General features: G+C 46.3%; 1 long non-coding RNA gene across 1 annotated transcript in view; it reads right to left on the bottom strand.

Moving 5' to 3' along the window:
* Window positions 1–18,410, bottom strand: part of LOC116455767 — a 34,468-nt gene extending 16,058 nt beyond the window's left edge. Inside the window, exons 1-2 of the long non-coding RNA XR_004244473.1 lie at window positions 18,045–18,410; window positions 14,572–14,628 (exon numbers count right to left, since the gene is read on the bottom strand). This is a non-coding gene — a long non-coding RNA (uncharacterized LOC116455767). The remainder of the gene's footprint in view (window positions 1–14,571; window positions 14,629–18,044) is intronic.
* Between the last annotated feature and the right edge of the window lie 1,085 nt (window positions 18,411–19,495).

The raw sequence follows: 19,495 nt of genomic DNA, 5'->3' as shown, positions 1-19,495 counted from the left end.
GAAAGTCAGAGGAGCCCAAGCCCCACATCTACACTAAACCTTGACACCTCCACATTTCATTTGGGGTTCTCTGACCTGCTTTAGCCTCTTCTCCCACACAACATTTGATTCCTATTTGGGCGTTGCACTTGGAGGTTTATGGGAGCCCTTGTAGGTCTTGGTTTCTTTGAAGGGGCTGGAAGAACATAAATTAGTCCCAAACGTCTTGGATTTTCCAAGAAGAAATCTTTCCAGGAACATATGAAGAACACAGGCTCCCAGGGCCCCTCATAAATTCTGGCAAGGAGAGGCCTGTGCTTCCATGGAGGACATTTCAGAACAACACTTCCCGAGGCATTTCTGAATGCAAAGGTGTCTGCAAAAGGCCTGGCCAACAAAGGTGGGAGAACAATGCAGCAAAAAACAAATGAAAACCTTTTTTTTTTCCCCTTCAACTAAAAGAAACTAGGCCTGGTTCCCTTTGTTTGACACCAGCAGGGCACCACTCCCTGCCCAGGAGTTAATCCTGATTTACTGCAGCACATCCCAGCGCAGGAGCCACTCCGAGTTCCCTCAGCCAGGGAATCCAGCACAACGCTCCCACATCTGCAGCAAACTCAGATCAAATTCTCCTAATCACCCACCTCCCTTCCATGCAGTCTGTTGACCATTAAGGCAATCACATGAATTTGTAAGTCTGAGATGGGGGAGCCATGTGAGCCTCCATGGTTGGGTTTCTATGGAAACAATTCCCCCGGCATCCTCGGTCCACATTCGGTATTCCTGTCTGGCTGCCTCGTTCACACACTCAAAATCATCCCTGTTCTCCAGACACACATCCCAGGAGGGTGATGTTTGCTGCGTCTTCCTGTTCACCCATTGAGCTGGACATCACTGGGATGAGCAGGAATGCAGCAGTCACTGCACCCCGCTCCTGACCCAGAGGAATCGGGATGAAGGCAATGACAACACAGACTCCACAGGCCTTTAGGGCTTTGGCTTGTTTGGTGCAACAGGCAAGACTGAAAATTGGTCCTAATTATAGAGGTTTGGCCCCTTTCACCCCTCAGTGAAGATCATGATTTGCAAAGGAAACTGATATTTGTAGCAACTTCCATGCAGAAGCTGCCACCTTTCCATCTCCTCCTTCTGCTCCCTGGCAGCTTCACCCATCCCATAAAAGCAATTACTCACGGGAAAGGTGGCAGCTTCTCTGCTCCCTGTGCAGCCAAGCTTCAGCCCTGGGATGGAATCACTCCCTGCCCAGCTGGAACAAGGAGCTGGCGAGGGAGCCAGAAATTAACCTCTCGCTTAAAATTTGGCCATGATGCTTCAATTAACACTCCATCCTCAGGACAAGTCCCACCTCCCAAGCACCAGGGCCTCCATCCCTTCCCTTCTGAGACTGCTTCGAAGTACAGCGGGCTTCACACTTCATTTTCCTCAGAGCCAGCCCACGTTTTTAATTGCTCGGCCTCACTGTAACTCAATCCCCGTGGACCGCAAGGAACAATTCGTGCCTTGTGTCTGCAGAGCAGCCACCACCCCGATCCCCTCAGCAAGGACAGAGCTCAGAGCTTCTGAGGCTGGAAACCTGAGCTGCTGTGCCTCCTCCAACCAGCCCCACTCAGTACCTGGGGTATTTATGGACTGCTCCTCTGGGCAAGTGCCACATCCCCTCAGGGCTGGGTTACACCTGCAGCCCCTCAGAACTTCCCATGGCAACATCCCACATTTTCTGGGACTGCTTCAGACTTCTCTCTGCTGGTTCAAAAGCTGCCTGTACTTCTGCAAGAGCATGTGAAGAACAAGGTGACAGAAATGCCCTTTCAGTCCATCCTTTGCCAACACTCAGCTGAAGAATTAAACAACAGTCTAACCTTGCTGGCTTCTTGCCAGCATTTTGGGGAGGTGCTATAGAAGGAAGATGTCCAAAAATCTTCCACATTTAACCACTCTGCATTCTGCATACAGCAGGAATTACCTTGCAGGAGTTAAAACACCAGTTGTCTCCCTAAACTACCACTTCCACCCCTGCTGTGCCAGGTTTTAAAGAGTGCAAGGGCCACATTTTTAGACAGTGTAACTTGGCCCAGATCCCCTGGCTCCATTGTTTTCACTGGCACGGGGGTAAGTTACACCAGATGAGGATATTGCTCGGAAAAGATTTTCCTTAAAAAAAAACACACAAACAAAAACAGGCTCAGACAAGACCAGGGATTTTGAAGCCGCATTCCTGTCTCCAGAAACTTCCAATGACTTGCAGTAGTCTCTGCTCCACCAAGCCACAAATTTGTAACGCTTTAATCTTTCCATGTAAGTCAGTTCCTCTCCTCCCTTAATTGTTTTTGTTGCTCTTCTCTGAATTCCGTCCAATTTACCACACAGTGCAGACTCCATTACATCCGAAAGGCCAGAAGGATGGTGTACAGAAGCTCATTTTCCAATTCTATGACCTCAATTCTTGGGAGGATTTCAGAGCCCAGACACCAGGCTATAAATGAAGAATGTGCGCCCGTATAGCTGGGTAATTTAAATGCATTTTCTGTGAATAAATCTACTCGGTACTTTCTTGATCTGTACAATCTTCTGCCATAGGGGCCTAACATAAAAATACTTCAAAGGCTCCAACAAATTCCCTCAAGATGTGATCTTCAGCATTTCAAAAGCTGAAAGACATAGACAAGGTTTAAAGTGATCATGATATATTTTCAAGGTAACACTCTTCAGCAACTCCTGTTCACCCATTTCTTGAAAGTGAAATTCCATCACCTCTCTCTATATAGATCTTTTTCACTTATTGACTCACTTATGAGCGAGGCAAAGATGAAGGGAATTTGACTTTTGGTTAGGGTTTATTAGACCTCATTATCTTTAAATGAAGCACAGCAATGCTTCCTTCCTTCCAATACCTGCTAGACAGGGCCAAGTGGCAATCCCTCACCACTTCCCTCGCCTCTTGCAGCACTAAGAACGTTTAGATTTGGATTCAAGTTTCAGCCTCCATCTCTCTCCCTGTTTCAAGCTGAAACACGACCCTGCGTAGTAACACTTCGGTGAAAGATTATTTTTATGTCACACCTCAGTCCCATCTCTGAGATCAATTATACATGTCGAGCCCGAAGTCAAAAGAGATTTTAAAACTGGTACTCTGGGCTGAAACCAAGATTCCTCCTGCCTGCCTTCCAAGCAGTTCCATAACAACCTCCCCGAGACTGCGGCATATTTAATGAGAATGCAGATGATCAATTGCAGCCCGCCTTGCATGGTTAACTCAATCAACAAACTACTAATGACTCCAGCATGTTACAGCTTTTTTGGCTAATGAGAACCGCATTGACCAGATTTTTCCCCTTCTCCCAGGATCAAACGCCAATATGGAATGAGTTCTGCTACAACTGTAACTTTAGCCTGCAAGCAAAACGCTGCCCGGCCAGGGGACAAAGCCTGAGCGTCATTAGGGAGCCCAAGAGCCCCCAGAGCCGTGGGCCAGCCCTTCCCTGGGATGCGTCTGGCTGGTGAAACCAAACTCCTGAGAAACGCAGAGCTCCCACCTTGGTGCATTTCGAGGCAGAAAAGCCTTTTGTTCCTGCACCATCCCACTCCCGCTGCTCCTCCTCCTCCTCCCTGCTTTCTGCTGCAGGGTAATTCGTAGCAGGTGAGAAGTAAATACCTTCTGCTTCCTCTCTCTTTCACTTTTGTTGCTGCAATTTACCTCCATTTTTTTCTTGCCTCCTCCTCCAAGCAGAAGTCAATTGACCTCGTGAAAGAATCCAGGGATCTGTAGAGATCAGTTTAAAAAATGGGAGTCTTACACCTCCTCATCACCAACAAGGAGCATTTTCCATATGGGAATCCAACAGCTGACCATGCTCTAAGCGAGGAGTATTTATTGCAGAGCTTGAGATGGGAAACAGTCCATGGGGCGTTATCCTGCCTGTTACCAACCACTGTTACACAAAGGTTTGCTCCCATGGAAAGAATTCCAATCACTCCAGTCATCTTTGGACCAACACTTTGTTTCTTTACCAAATAACCTTCATTTTCTGCTACGGCCTGATGTACAAAATGGCCAATTTCTGAAGCAGATTTTCCATCCTGTACCCTGGAGAAAACAAAATGCTCCAGTCTGACCAATTCCTCTCCATCAAGAGCAGACCCTCGTTTCATTTTTGGCTACACCATCATTTTGCTGGGTGACCTCCTTTCCCCAATCCTCCACTCCCCTCTGTCAAACAGGGATAGCACAGAAGGTTTGCTCCTCTAGGAAGTAAAACTGCTACAGAAAAACCCAAACCAGGCATTATTTTTCTTCTGATCATGCTGGGCCATCCCTGACTGCCCCCAAACCAAAGCAAAAAGCAGAGAAAAGCTAAAATTAGGGCTTGGGAATCAACTGGAAAGCATCAGTCCAGATTTTTTTTTTTTCATCCTAAGCTCATTTGCTGGGATCACTCTGAACAGAAGTCACAGAGGATGCACAGGGTCCATCTCTGGAGACTGTGCTCCTTCCTCTTTAAGAGATGCTCCTGCACAGTTCCCTCCACTTTTAAAAGCTTAAATATTAAATATCATTCAGCCAAGTCGTGGTGGGGGTCCACACTTGACTTCATTCCTCCCTTAGCACTGTCCTGGGGCCAGGAATTCAGACATTGAACAACCTCCCCGGGCTGGGAACTCCTCCCCTTGGGCTGCTCTGCTCCTCTCTGCAGTGGAACACAGCCCGTGCAGCTGTGGCCAGAGCAGAGCCTGGCAGGAATGGGACTTCTCCTGCCTCATCCCTCTGATTCAGCTTCCCAGCCTCTCCTGCAGCTCCTCACACACCTTATGGGAGCAGCTTCCTACTCCCTCCAGCTTCAGCTTTCACCCTACAATGCCAAACCCCTTTTTTCTCCCTCCTCCCATCCCCATTTCCATGTCTGCTCTACCAACATCCTCTCCCAAGAATCCCAGATCTCTCTGCTATGGTGACCTGTCCTGATGAAGGATCTTTTATTCATTTTGAATTCTGAAGGGCCAAATTTTTAACAGTTCACCACCCTCTTCCCACACAATTTCAGCTTTCTAAGGAGAATTCCAGTGGCTTGTGAGCAGTAGCTGGAGCTCCACATCCACAAGAAAGCCTCCACAGCGTGCTGAGAGTCCTGCACAAACACTGATCAAGTTTATCTCCTCCAAACACTTAACTTGACCCAGCAAAATTCAGAATTAGGGCAAAAAGAGTGAGATTTAAGCCCATTCTTGTCCACTGCAAGCAGATAAAATAAGAGAATCCTTAAGTTTGGGAAAGCCCATGGAGTCCAATCACTAATCCAGGTAGGAGCCATTCTCTCCCAGCCTGGTTTAAGAGATGTCAAAGTCACTTTATTCTCCTGGACATCAAGAAGCCAGGCCTTGAAATATTGGTCTGGCAACTCCTATGGAAAGTAAACTCAAGTTACAGTAAAAATAACTTTACCAATGCTCTTGGTTCTCATTTGTAAATGGAACAGGGCTTTAGCACAGCCAGGTTTTTGTGCTACTTCCTCAGATTGCTTTTAGGTTCATTAAGCTCCAACTTCAGGACGAAAATGGTAGCATTTGATTTATGGGTATGGGGGAGGAAGGATGAAATGAGTAATAAATCTCCCAACAGTGGTGTTCCTCCAGCTCTCTGCAAGCCAGAGCAAGGAGCTCCCAGATTCCAGTCCAGGATTACCACCTGATGTCCGGGGAAAATCATCCCCCTGCTCCGTGCCTCAGTTTCCCTGATCAGAATAAGGTGATGCCAACTATGAGGCTGAATTCTGTCACATTTAAATATGAAACCGCTGACTTAAAATGGGTTGTGGCTTTTGAAGCAAATATGAAAAAACAAATGAATTCTCTGCCTGGTTTTTGCCTCTTTTTATTGCCTTCAATGAGTGCAGAGGAAGGACCAGGAGGTTTTCTGGACAGATCAATGAAAGTAACACCCAACAAATGACCTTTCCTCAGTGTCTCATAAGTACCTGTCAGCTTCAGGAGTGCCACCACCCTCGAATGGAGAGATTTAAAGCCAGACTATTCATTAGAGAGCAAACTATTATTCCAGAGGTTTAAATGAATTGGCCAGTGGCCAGCCTTCCTCACTGCTTAGGGACTCCTGGGAAAAGGGAAAGTGGCTGCTGCTTGGTTTGCACAAAAGCACAGAGGAGGGGAAAATAGGATTTAAAGAGGAGCAAGAACCAGGCTTGTTCAAGTGGTGATGGCCTGACACCCTCAGAAGATGGCACGAGGGGTAAGAAGATTTAAGCACCATCAGGGAACCATGAAAACAAGTCTGTAAATACCAGACACGGCTCCTATTTTATGGCATCACTAAATCAGCCAGCTAAGCTGACTCTGAGGAATGGCATCAAAAGGTGAAGAGGTTCGGAGAGTGCCTCAAAACCCCACATTCTTTCTGCAGTAGATACCACTCACCATGTGCAGTTCTGAATTAAAAGCTAAATATTCTTCTCTGGTATAGCTCAGACTTGCATTAAATATCAAAGCAAGAGTTACAAACCTCACCTGAATTTTGCTTGCCCTGCTGAGGAACCCTAAGCAAGTTCTGGGTTACTCTACTCTGCAAATGCACCAGAACCTTACCATTTATTCTCCGTGAAGGCAGCAATTAAACCTGTGCAAGTCAGTTTTCCATCAACCACTGCACAACATTAGCACCACAAGATTTTCTTTTGGGTTAAAGGCAGCTCCAGTGCTTGCTAACAGCCCTGGGGGAAATATTTGAACACAAACTCAGTCTGCAGCTTCTGTCCCACTGGTGTTGGTGAGGATGGTCACCTTCATCAGGTCCTGGAATCTTCCAGGGACACCTCCCACTGTCCCAAGGTGTTCCAAGCCCCATCCAACCTGGCCTTGGACACTTCCAGGGATCCAGGAGCAGCCACAGCTTCTCTGGGTATCCTGTGCCAGGGCCTCCCCACCCTCACAGAGCAGAATTTCTTTCTAAATATCCAATCTCAACCTCTTTGCTGTCAATTTGAAGCCATTCCTCCTTGTCCTGTCACCACCTGCCCTTGTAAATGGTCTCTCCTGTGAGTCTGACACCCAGAAACCACACACAAACTCCTCAGGCACTTAGACAACTGTTCCACACCTTCCAGGAAGTTTGCTTACATAAAATAACCTCCTTCTGCAAGGTTTGAAAGACAAAAAAGCTGCCATTACTTCATCACTACATCTCTACAGACTTTCCCAGACACTCAGCCCCACCACAGCACAAATCCGCTGAAATAAACCCAAGACGTTTTTGCTACCCCACATTTAATTTGCATTAAAGCACAAATACAGAGAGCTCCCTACCTTTCCATGCCCCATTCCTTTGCCAGCAACACACCAAGTGGCTGTTCCTGCCGCAGGGACCCTGCAGCTCACAAAGCAAAATGCTCTGCTCCTTATGTCTTTCAGGCGTGAGTGCCTCAAGCCCTGCCCTCCACATCCCCCACTTCACCTGATTTGGGGCTGTGTTAGCTCAGCACAGGTGTGTCATCAGTTCAGCTGGCAGGGGAATCTTCCCCTTTGGTTTTGCAAGAGGTTTCTACTCCATCCCACCTCTCCCATTTATCCTGAGTCCATTTCAAACCCCACTCCTCTCCAGCCCCTCAGAGGAAACTCGTGGTGAGTGGTGGTTTCCCAAAAGGAAGGCTGCACTTCGTATGACACACAACCACACAGGCTCACCATGTGCAAAAATAAGATTATAGCACACAAAGCTGGGCTCCAAGCGGCCCAGCTTTGCCACAGATAAGACAGATGGAGGAGGCTTAGGATGCAAATCGAGCACTTTTCCTTCAAAAAAAACCCTCCCCAGCTGCTGAAGGTGCAAAAGGCAGAGTTTTAGGATAAGCTTTATGGTGCAATTTGTTTCCATCACACTCTGCTTATGATGATTTAGCTGAGTGGATCCAGAATCTGTTACAGTAAAACAGGTCAGGGTGGGTATGGGAAAAGATATTTCCATTCTTCAAAGGCAGAAAAACAATTTTTCATCTTTTCTTACTGGATACAGCTAAAGAAGATTACAGCTGGTATGATTGCTTTTGGCAGCCTAGTGTTTGACCTATAATTCTGTAAAAATATAACTAACCCTCCATATATTGACTGTCAGGAATTTTCCCCCATGTGCTTTTTGTTCTCCTCCGTCTACTTTATATGGAAAATTTACCATATAGATCTGCATTTAAAGCTTCCTTGGCCTATTTCATGAGCAGACAGAACAGATTAAAGTGAATAGAACATAAGCACAGCTCAGAACTCTGTCTGGTCACAGAATCCCGGGATGGTTTGGGTTGGAAAGGACCTTAAAGCTCATCTCACGCCTTGGGCAGGGACACTTTCCACTAGGCCAGGTTGTCCAAGCCCCATCCAACCTGGCCTTGGACACTTAACTTAGATCAAATGCAACATTAAAGCTCAGTTTAGCTGCTCCAGGTGCAGCCTGTGCTTTAGGAAGTCCCTAAAACCCAGTTTGCCAAGAGCTGGGAGGACGTAAAACCCCCATTTATAGATAGTTTTTGCCTGAGCAGTGCCAGTGACCAGGCCCAGGTGTGAGTGCCCTTTCCCGAGGCTGCCATCCCACCCCGTGTGCCACAAAGAACGTGGGGACTCCCGCTCTGAGCATCTCAGCTGTACCAGGCCCCTGCTTTCTCCATCACCGGGGGAAATCCCTCCAAATTTCCTCCTCCAAAGGCCCTCTGTTCACATGCAGAGCACCCTCAGCTTGGGCAGCTCATTCCCACAATGGGATTCCCTTGGGATTTTTGGTTGTCGATGACTGAGATCTTGGCCCGTGCTGGAAAATCCAGATGAATGCAGCCGAGCACAGGCCCCGTGCAGCTCCCTCCTTGCCGCTTTAAGTTTAACTTTCCCTGTTTACTTTTTAATTTAATGTATTCTTTTGATCTCTCTTCCTCTCCTTTCTCTTGTCTCCCCGAGTTTGCTGACACAGGAGAAGCATGACAAGCTCAGACAGGCCTAACCTACTTTTTTTCCTTTTCTCTGGTACATGTGAACGCTCCCACTCTCCTTCCCAGCATATGAAAGCACATTCCAAGTATCATTATAAATGATACTTCCAGTCCCCTGTGAAGTAATTCCCCCACTGACAGGTGAGGAAGCTGAGACACACAGAGCTCTTAAATTGCTTGCCCCCCAAGCTTCCAGCAACACCAGGGGAAATGAAACCCACCAGGTTCCCCTTTTTCTTGGGCCCAATCTCTATAAAAATATCATTCGTCACAGGTTTGTGAAATGCCTCCACTCCTAAACAGAGGAACAGCAAAATTTTCGGTGCCCATCACACAGGTTTGCACATTTCTGGGGTTTAACTGCAGCTGAGGAACCCTCCCCACCATGTCCTGGGTGCCTCCAGGCTGTGTTGGCACCTGAGAGCTGCAGAGGGACTGGGAACAAGGGCTGGAGGGACAGGACCCACGGAATGGCTTCCCAGTGCCAGAGGGCAGGGCTGGATGGGATATTGGGAAGGAATTGTTCCCTGGGAGGGTGGGCAGGCCCTGGCACAGGGTGCCCAGAGCAGCTGGGGCTGCCCCTGGATCCCTGGCAGTGCCCAAGGCCAGGCTGGACATTGGGGCTGGGAGCAGCCTGGGATGGTGGGAGGTGTCCCTGCCATGGCAGGGGTGGCACTGGGTGGGGTTTAAGGTCCCTCCCAACCCATCCTGTCATTCTAGGGACTTAATTTCATCCTAACCATGGATACCCCTCAGCCAAGCTGTTTTCCCTCCTTGTATGGGATAATTCAGTGCTAAGCCACGAGCTCAGCTTTACAGAGATCAGATTCCCAGTGATGACACCAACTAAAATTCCATCACTCCCTGCAGGGTACGGAATAAACCCCAGCATTTATGAATCTGAACTTTCAAAAGCAAGAACACCTTTAAAATTAGCCTAAAATTACTTGAATTCAGCTATTGACACCTTTGGGGTTCCTATTCTCAAAGATGTTCACTGCAACCTATTTTTTATCTTATGAAAGCTGAAATTAACACATTATCTTGGAGTCTTAAAGGCAAAAAATCCAAATACTACAAGGAGTGAATGATAAAATCAAAAGTGGACTTTGGACCAAGCATCTGCACCAGATCACTCGGGATAATCAAACCATATTAATTTTTGAGGTGAGTTAGTTGAGCACTGTTTAAAACCCCGTTTAGACTTTATACTTCCCAATCAGAGTGGTTTGAATTCGGTTTGACTACATTTAGTTTGGAACCAAATCAAATTCACACAAAATCACTTCCACCATGAACGAGGGTGACCACAGAGGGGCTCAGAGTACTTTAATGCACTTCATCTATGCATCCTCACTTTAATAAAAAATAACTTCTGCCCATCCCAGTGCAGACAATCCCAGAGTTCTTTACTAGAGGTGCAACAATGCTCCTTTTTCAGCTCAGTTCTATTTCAGCTCTAATGTTTAATTATCTTGAACACAGCAACAGCCACACCACTGCAGGAAGAAATCGATGCTCCCTTTGCTCCCAGCTCTGAATGCATGTGTTCCATAATCAGCCTAACAGAACAGACATTTGGGACTGGACATCTGGGGAGCACATGAGAGGCCACCTCAGCTATTAAATTATTTTGCAAGCATCCTTCTCCAACCCAGCTTTGGGTATTTTTTTCCTTCGTTTCGCTAAAAAATATAAAAAAAAAAAATTAAAAAAGAGAGTAATGATTTTGGTTTATAAAGGTATTCAATAATCACACCTCAGCTGCATTACTGGGATGCTTTCCTGTCCTAAAAGTCTCCCACTACACCTTAGACATCTTCTCAAGAGGATTCTGATGTGCTGGTACTCTCTGTGCCATCAGCCCTGGGACTCGTTTCTCCCCTCACTGACACGCAGCTGCCTCTGGGGCTAACCTGAGCACCCAAACACCTTTCTAGGATATCCAGGAAAGCAGGAAAAACCCCAAAACTTCCAGAACAGCAAGGAAACATGAACTGGATTCATGTTGACAGCTCTGAGGGGTCTAAAGGAGGAGAATTCCCACTGCACAGCAGCTCCTCAGGAGGGCACTTGGACTCCATTGAGGGTGTTAAATGTTTTTCCTTTCTGAATCTCCAAAGCTGCCCAGTGGATGCAGGGAGAAAATATCAATGAATTGAAAGGCCAGGATAACGTGGAGATGAAACTGAGTCTCAGAAGGAGCCAAAGTGGCCAGAGCGGAAACCTTCACCCTATCCCACACCACCCTCTGCAGCAAGAGCTGCAACCTCTGCCAAAACCTGGATTTCAGGGAGGGAATCACAAAAGTCACCAAACTGCAAATATCAATTCTTAACCAAAGCACAAAAGCTTTTTGGTAGAGGAGGCACAAGGGAGGAAGAAACACTGAGATCTTCAGGTTCCACTCCAGCTTATAAACTGCCCAATGTTTTCCCACTTCAACTAAAAATTTTCCTTGAGGGAAAATCAGGGAAATAACATTTTGGACAACTTTTCTCCAGTGAAATGCTCCCAAAAAACCCCTCAAGGTGGGTTCTAGCCAGAATTACTCTGAGTGTTTCAGAGAGATATCAGATCCCAAGACTTAACAGTTCAGCACTGGTATTTCTCCCTCTCCCTTTCAGGTTTCCCTTGGAGGTCCAAAAAATCATTTACAGAAGAACCCAGGGTCTTTTCTGTGCTGGAACTGCCTCTCCTTCCCTCCCTCCCTCTGTTTTAGGAGAGTGGCAATGCTCTGAAAAGGCCGGATCTCGTCTGACTTTATTGCTGTTGGGGGCCAAGTAAAAAGGGTGAGACCCATAAACACAAAGATGCCAAGATACAAGGAGGCTCCAGCTGGGATGCCCAGCCCTGGCTGCTTTGCTCCCTGGGAATAATCAATATATTGGCAGAGATCGTATATGTATACATGAGGAAAGTGGAGGTACAAAAAGATGCATGTTAGATGCCAAGGGACCATTTAATTTCTTATTATATCCCCGTGCCCCTTCCATAAATCATAAACCTTCTTTTTACTCACATTTCTACTCTGAATTGACACCTCCTGTTCTGCTTTTTCCCTCTACAGGTGCAACCAAAATATTTCTGCACAAAATCTTCGGGGGAAGCACAACAAACATTTGTGGCTGTGGGACACGGATCCACTCGGAACCCAAATCCCACGGAAAGTAACCAGATTTAACTACAAACTTTGGGTTCAAACCAGGGTGGTTGAAGTTTCACTGAATTCTGCTATCCCAGGCTAATTTAGTGCTTTCTGTGGCAGCAAATCACCTGGAAATCAAATATCTCCCAGCTCCAGAGTGATCTGCATTCCTCTGAATCCTGCCCTTCCCTGCTGGCCCCACTGCCCTGACCCACAGCAGAAACCCCAGGCCAGCCACTCTCAGCTCAGCCCTTCTGAAGGATGAGCCCTAAATTCCCAGGGAAGGCCATAAATTGGCTTTATGTGAATCGTGTTTTGATAAAGCTCCTCAAAGCTGCCCCTCGTGTGCTGCAGAACTCTGACCTGAGCAGTCTGAGCTGCAGGAAATCACCCCAAACCATCACGCTGCGGATCCAGGATTCACTGATTTCATCCAAAACCCCAGGCGAGGTGGGAGGTGGGAGGCTGGAAATCACTGCAGCAGCCATCCCAGTGCTTCCATGCATCCCAAGGACACGGTGCCAGCCCAACAAAAGTTTTCAGCCAGGGCAGCACAGGATGCTCATCTTTCCTCCAAGGGAACTTGGGAGCAACAAGTTTTTCCCTGGAGAAATCCTGGGCTATTGCTGAGCTGCGTGGGGCAGGAGGGAAAGGCTGCACTCCACAGGCAGAGTGTGGAGCAAACCCCACTGAGCCCCAGAGAAAAATGAGAGGGGCCAGGTTCTTAAGCTCAGGACTTGCAGAGTTTAAACCTCTGTGCATTTAAATTTATATTTAAGTCTATAAAAGCTGACCAGGAAAGAAAATGTGAGACAATGTGAAATAAAATTAAATAAAAAATAATCCATCCCGCTGCCCACCACAATGAGTTTTCAGCACAAACCCAAAGTCTTTGACCATCCACAACACAAATTTCCAGTGCTCAGCTCCAAAAACACTCCTAGGCCATCAAGGTGAGGCTTTTCATTCAGGTTCACAAACTAAGACGTCATTGTAAGTGGTTTAGAAGCCCAGCAAATTTTAATATCCATGCCAGCGTGTGTGACCAAAGGGATTACCCACAATGGCTCACCTGATTACTTATACAAATGCTGCCTTTTTTTTTTTTTTTCCTTTCTTTCCCCCTTTTTAATCCAAGACCGTGCAGAATGCCAAGCAGGAGAATGGGGTATGTGCTGGAATGTCTGAGGGCTACAGGCTTGGGATTTATATTCCATGTTGAATTCATTGTTCTCCCTCCTACCCCCGCTGCCCTCTAAAATATGCTGCAGCCATGACAGAAATAAATTAGCCCGAGGTACAGGTCACACCTTCAAGGGCAGGCAGAACTCTGAGTAAAATCAATAGAGAAGATGGGAGTCTCTCACAGCTGAAGCAGAAAGAATGACGCATTGAGGGCTTTACACATCCCCAGACAAAGGCACTGTGGAGAAACCCCGGTCCCTGCTGCCTCGGGAACACAAAGCTCGTTTTTTCAACCACCTGAACCCCAAGAGCAACTCAGAAAAGCCCCATTTCTATGGAGAATTTGCATATCGATGCAGAAAGTTCTATTTCTTTGCACCTCTGCCCTGGGAAGGGGATTCAGATGCTGAACTCTGGCCCAGGTGCAGCTCTAAAAACTTTTTTGCAGAGAGCAGAGTCTGCACTGAACTTCAGCTTGGTTGAGGTTGGAGAGTGCTAAATTTTGCAGCACTCTCCAGCCTTTTCAAGGGGTTGCCTCAAACGAAAAGAAACTCCCCTGTACTTCAGTAAACTCTGAAAAGGGGCACCAATAGACACTGAAATACGCGTTGCATTCCTTAATTTCACTTGTGATTTGAAAGCAATGGATAACACAATTCAAAGTCATTGAGAGCCTCAAACTCAGGCTTCAGTACTTCTGAATCCCAGTTCCTCTGAAATCAGGAGATAGAAGATTTATAAGGATTTGGATATGGGAAGATTGATGCAGGAGTCAAGTGGGTTTTGCTAATGTCCCTACGGTGAGTTAAGTATTAACTCTCAGAGTGAGGCTCAGAACCTGTTCAGACACTTCACAGATCCCACGGGGTTCCCACCTGCCTTTCCAGGTTCCTAAAAGCTTTAAAGCCTGATTTAAGCTCCCACAATACTTCTAAAAATAGGAGTTAAACTTCTCAGTCCCACAGGAGTTTCTGAAATTGCTACCCAGGAGGTTTCTCAATAGACGGAGCTAAAAGCTCTTCTCCTCTCCTGTCCCTCCCAGACTTCTCCAGAGACAACTTTGGCCCAAATGCAGCTGGATCCAAATCCAAATGAACCCTGATTTTCTGCAAAGCCAGCAGGAAAATGTCAAATAAGGAACTTTCTCCTGACCTCCTTGTTTGTTTGCTTTATTAAAAACCCCACACAACATTAACACGTGTCTTGTGCTTTGATCATTAGACTCACACTTCCACCTATGGCAAAATAAACTGTATTTGTACTTACACTTGTGGAGCCTGTGAGCAATGTGGGAAATAGAATTGCTTTCATTTCCACAGCTACCTGCAAAAATAAAGGGAGGAATTCACCATTAACACCAGGAATTTGCTCACGGTCACTGCCCCATGTCTCAAATGATGCAGCGACACCTGCAACATCTCTCTACCTTTTAGGAAAAATCGGGGTAAATTTAACACCTCGAGGGAAAAGGGTTTATATGAACTTGTAAAGATGTTTTTAGCCAGATCAGAGGTTCCCAGCTCCTCCATGGCTCATTCCCTGCAGCAGTCTTCGTGTGCTCGTCCTGGGGACAGGGAAGGTGGGGAAAGAAGCACATTCTAGATGTTTCTGAGAGTGTTTGGAGGCTCATGATCCTGGTCAGACATTAGGCAGAAGAGCCTCCAGTGACTTGCCCTGCTGTTCCTTGGTTCTTCTTGAGGACAAGAGGGTGATGATAATGGACATTTCTGCCTGAGATACCTCAAACACTGCCCGGGGCACCATTTGCAGGTGTTGCTTTGCACTTCCACGCAACAAATGGGAAAACAGAGTTATTAGTGTCTCCTCCAAAGAGATTTCATGTCCTCATCTAGTGCAACTTCCTCAAAAATAAATCATCCCTTGTTTGACACTTCCCTGGGCTCCACAAAACAGGAAGTCCTGTTCCCTGGAGAGCATCCCAACAAGCACAGGGACCTTTATGTGCACAGATCCCATTTAGCATCTGTGGGTCAGGAATGACCCAGCACAGATACACCCACGTGGGGACTGTTCCCCTCATCCCAGCTGGCTCCCTTTTCCAAGGGATTTAGCCAGGGGCTTTCAGATGGGTCTTGACATCCTGATCCTCAAAACGCTCTGAGCAATCCCCATCTTCAAAACAAGAAGGATGTGTGAGCACTGGGAGCTGCCTGGATGAAGTGCTCCAGAACTCCAAGAGCACCAGATTCCTGCTCCGCTCATCCCAAGGCAGGAGCAGCCTCGCAGTTCAAGGAATCCAACCCATTCTTCTCCTCCTGCTTCCTCCATCCAAATTTCACCTCTGCCTGTTGATTGTGGCTGGATTCACATGGCGACATCTCCATCAAGGAGCAAAACCATACATGGAACTTTGGAGAGACACATTAAGTTTTTTTCCCTATTTAAATCATTCGAAAAACCAGGATTCAGCACAAAAATGAAAGACAGAAAATGAGCTTACACATACTGGCAATGATTTTCTCCATTCTGGAGGTAAATGAAAGCTTAGAAATGGTAAATTAAACCTTAGAAAGACCTGGGCCTTTCCAGGAACTGTGGAATTCCCCTCCCTTGTTTTAGAAATATAAAAGGATTTAAATGCAACCAATGAACAGGAGCAGACCTGCCTTGGGAATACCTGGGTAGGTGGAGAAAGAAATATATCTATATTTAAGGATGAAAACAAAGAAGGACCGAAGACTAAATGGTTTATTGGCCAAAATCTGGCTGATACTCATTTAATGGATGTGACTATTCCACACCTCAGGTGAAAGTCTGGCCTCCATGAACTGAGAGTTGTTTTCTACTTCCAAACTCCTGCAAACCTCTAAGTTGTAAAAATCTCAACCCTAGGAAGGGAAATTAAATAACCCCCAAATATTTCCTGTCCTAAATTATAATTTTACACGTGAAGTGAGTTTATACAAAGCTGGATTCTGCAGCTTGGATACCTGTAAAGGAACAATGGGGGAGGCCACGCTGTTTGTGCCTGGATGAGGACAATGCTTTGCCTTTCCACTGGAGCTGGGATAAATCTGAGGCTCCAAAAGTCCCTGTTCAAAACTCAGACGAGGATGCGCAGCTTTGCAGCCTGGGTTTATTTATCTCTCAAAAGCACGAGGCGTTTTTTTTCCTCCCAGAAATATGCAAAGTGCCTCGCCAAAGACCCTCCCCATTTCCCAGGAAATGGAGGGCTGGAATGTACAGAGGGGAGAGAGCCCTGTGGCCACCCCGTGTCCATCTGCAGCACCACGGTCCCCACCAGGCCCCCAAATCAAAAGGCAAAGACATTTCCCCAGCCTTCCCTCATCAAAAACTCCCTTGGATCTCAGGGGTGAACGTGGGGAAAGATCAGAGAGCTCCAGCTTTGGGTATTTGCAGATTCCTTCTGCCTGGCCTGGCTGCTCCCCGTCCCTCCCCAGGCACGAGGCAGGTAATCCCAGTGGGAATCCACTGGGAGATCCAGCAAAACCCACTCCTCCTGTCCCCCTCTGCACACAGGGGCTTGTGCAGAGTTTTGTTTTTAGTGAGCAGCAGCAAAACTCGTGGAGCTTGCAAGGATATTTCCCACTGCTGACCCTGCAGCTTGGAGTTATACCTGCTATCCCTTTTTTCCTACTGAGATCCTTTGCATGAGGTAACTCCCGGTTTACAACAACCAAATAATAAATATGCAGCTTTTAAACACGAGGATTTCACGTTTGTATGTGTTTAACTAATTTCTTTCAAGTTTCTAAAATTCAAATATCCAAGTCTGTACCCCCTCCTCAAACATACAAACTTAAATCCCAACTTTTGATAAGCCACATAACCATTCCCAAGTATATCCGAGGACAAAATTTAACACCAGAAGCTGCCAAATGTTCCTGACCCACTTCAAACAATCATTAACTACAGGCAGTTTCTAATTATTTGAGTCCATTTCACTTCTTATTCAGTGGTCATTTTGTTTCTTGGCCATTTGGCCTATGTTCAGAAAAATCTCCATTAGGCAGCACAAAGTTTCCCAAAAAGATGAAAAATTCTCTTTTCCCATTCTAAGGTTGGGAATATTTCAAATCCTCGAGAGACAGGAGTCCTAAATATGCTTTTGAAAGCAGAAAGTAGAGAGCACTTAAAATTTGAAAAGCTCAAAAATTCAGCCACCGAGTAAAATTTAGTTATCAACTAAAATTGCTTTCTCTCACCTCTCTGCTAACAGTTTTGCAATTCCTTTTCCAGAAAGAACTGGAAAACATATTAAAAGGCAAAAAACATCGATGCTGGGACTGGGAACAATCACATGAACAAGCCACAAGATTTGCTTGATAACACAGAGTTTATTATTCAAGAACGAGTCTCATTTTCAGCTCTAAGGCAGAGGGCGGGGAGAGAAAGGGGGGAACAGGCTTTTAAAACACATGCTGGAAGCCCAGGATTGCATTTATAGGAACCACTAAAAAAAAAAAAAGGAAGAAAGAGAAGAAAAAGTAAAGAAAACAAATCTCTGTTCTCTCAGCAAGCTGAGTGTTCAAAAGTTAAGCTCAGCTCCCAGCAAACTCAGGCTGTTTTCTTTAAACCAAGTTTACCTTCAGCAGAGAGAATGAACAAGGAGGGAGCTGCTGAACTTTTTTTTTTTTTTTTTCCCCCAAAAAGTTCAGCTCTGCTCAGGATGGGAAGGGATAGAGAAGAGCAGAAACAGGGAGTTCAGAAGTCACAAAAGCTGCTCGCAAAGTTCCTCTGCGCCCCCTCGTACTGACCTAAGCAGTCTTCGTTTCACAGGTAGCAAAGTTTGTCTCCTTCTCCAGGGCGAGATTCCCACTCGCAGGAAGGCACCCGGCATCAAAAGGACATTGTTTCCACTCCTCCGAGGAGGGAAGGGAAGGGAAAAGCACAGCCCAGCCAGGTACTGTTTCTTCCTGAAAAGTAAATCCAGCATTCTGGAATGAGTTCAAACCTCGGGCTTGACAGGCACGGGAGAGAAGCTTTTGCACTGAGCATGCTTCGTCCTGCACTGCCTGCACACTTAATGAACATTACTTCCTTCCCAGTGGTTACTCCTAGCAGAAATCCACACCCCCTCTTTGAGAAGTGAGGAATGCAGCTGAAACCAAAGTCCAGAAAACATGCCCGGCACCCAGACAAGGCCCCACGGATCAATAAACTCAGGTTGTGACCCGCAGGTCAGTTTGTCAAACAGGACATCAGGGTGAGTTTTTTCTACACTTGGTGGAGTTTGCTTTATGCCTCAGCTAATGCTGCTCGCTCCCCAGAGAAAATAAAACTGTGCTGGCTTTTAGAGAATGATTAAATGCTCCAATAACAGATGGGAATTCTCTTTCAAATCTTGTCTTTCCAAACCTGCTTGAAAGTGAGGAAAGAAGTTTGGGTTTTTTCTCCAGACTAAACTCAGTTCTTGGGCTCCTGAACAAAAGGTGTTTGAATTTGTCGTAGGGAAGGAGTATCTGGTGACTTAAAAAAAAAAAAGAAAAGCTCCTTTTATTTAGTTAGGGTCTAATCCTGTTCCGTTTGCAATCACATGGAGTTTTGTCATTACCTCCAGTGGGAATAGCGCCGGGGTTTTAGATTACAAATGCTTTCAGGCAAGAGCTGTGTCTACTCCAGTGACCTGCACAGGCCAGACTGGTTTTGGCACTTCAGTTTGCAATTTACACCATTGCTGTGTCTGAACCCTGCACAGCAGCAACTCCCCCCCCCCCCCCCAAAATTCAGGGGGAATTGCTGGAGAGAAGCAATTCTGCAAAATTGGATGGGTTGTTTTTAAAGCTTTTCATTGTGGTTCAGGCTTTCCAGTTTTTCCTGGAGGTTCCACTTCGCTCTCACGTCTCAATTCTCCTCCACAGTAGCAGTAGAAATGGAGCCTTTTTGTCCTGGAGTCTCTGATGGCCCCGACTGCCCCATCAGGGAAAAAGCCAAGTGCAAGAATTGAAATGAAATAACACAGGCCATAATATTGTCAGGGTAAGGAGCACTAATCCCAGTCACAACTGCATGGGACATTACACTCTAAGGCCTCTAAATTTTAAAATAGGTTAAAACTCCATCATGACCTCAGTGTCTGAGCAAAGGCAGGCTCCACAGGGCTGCGGGTCCTGATGTGAGCAGGACAAACCACGACAGAAATTAAACTTCTGGAGTCCAAATGGCCCAGACCTTGAGAACACAGACCCAGTTGAGCCTGCAAATTCTG

The sequence above is a fragment of the Corvus moneduloides genome, chromosome 25 (genome assembly GCF_009650955.1).
Source record: "Corvus moneduloides isolate bCorMon1 chromosome 25, bCorMon1.pri, whole genome shotgun sequence".
NCBI classification, from domain to species: domain Eukaryota; kingdom Metazoa; phylum Chordata; class Aves; order Passeriformes; family Corvidae; genus Corvus; species Corvus moneduloides.
Note: the sequence above shows the minus strand (reverse complement) of the source record. Positions and strands in the feature narration are given on the sequence as shown.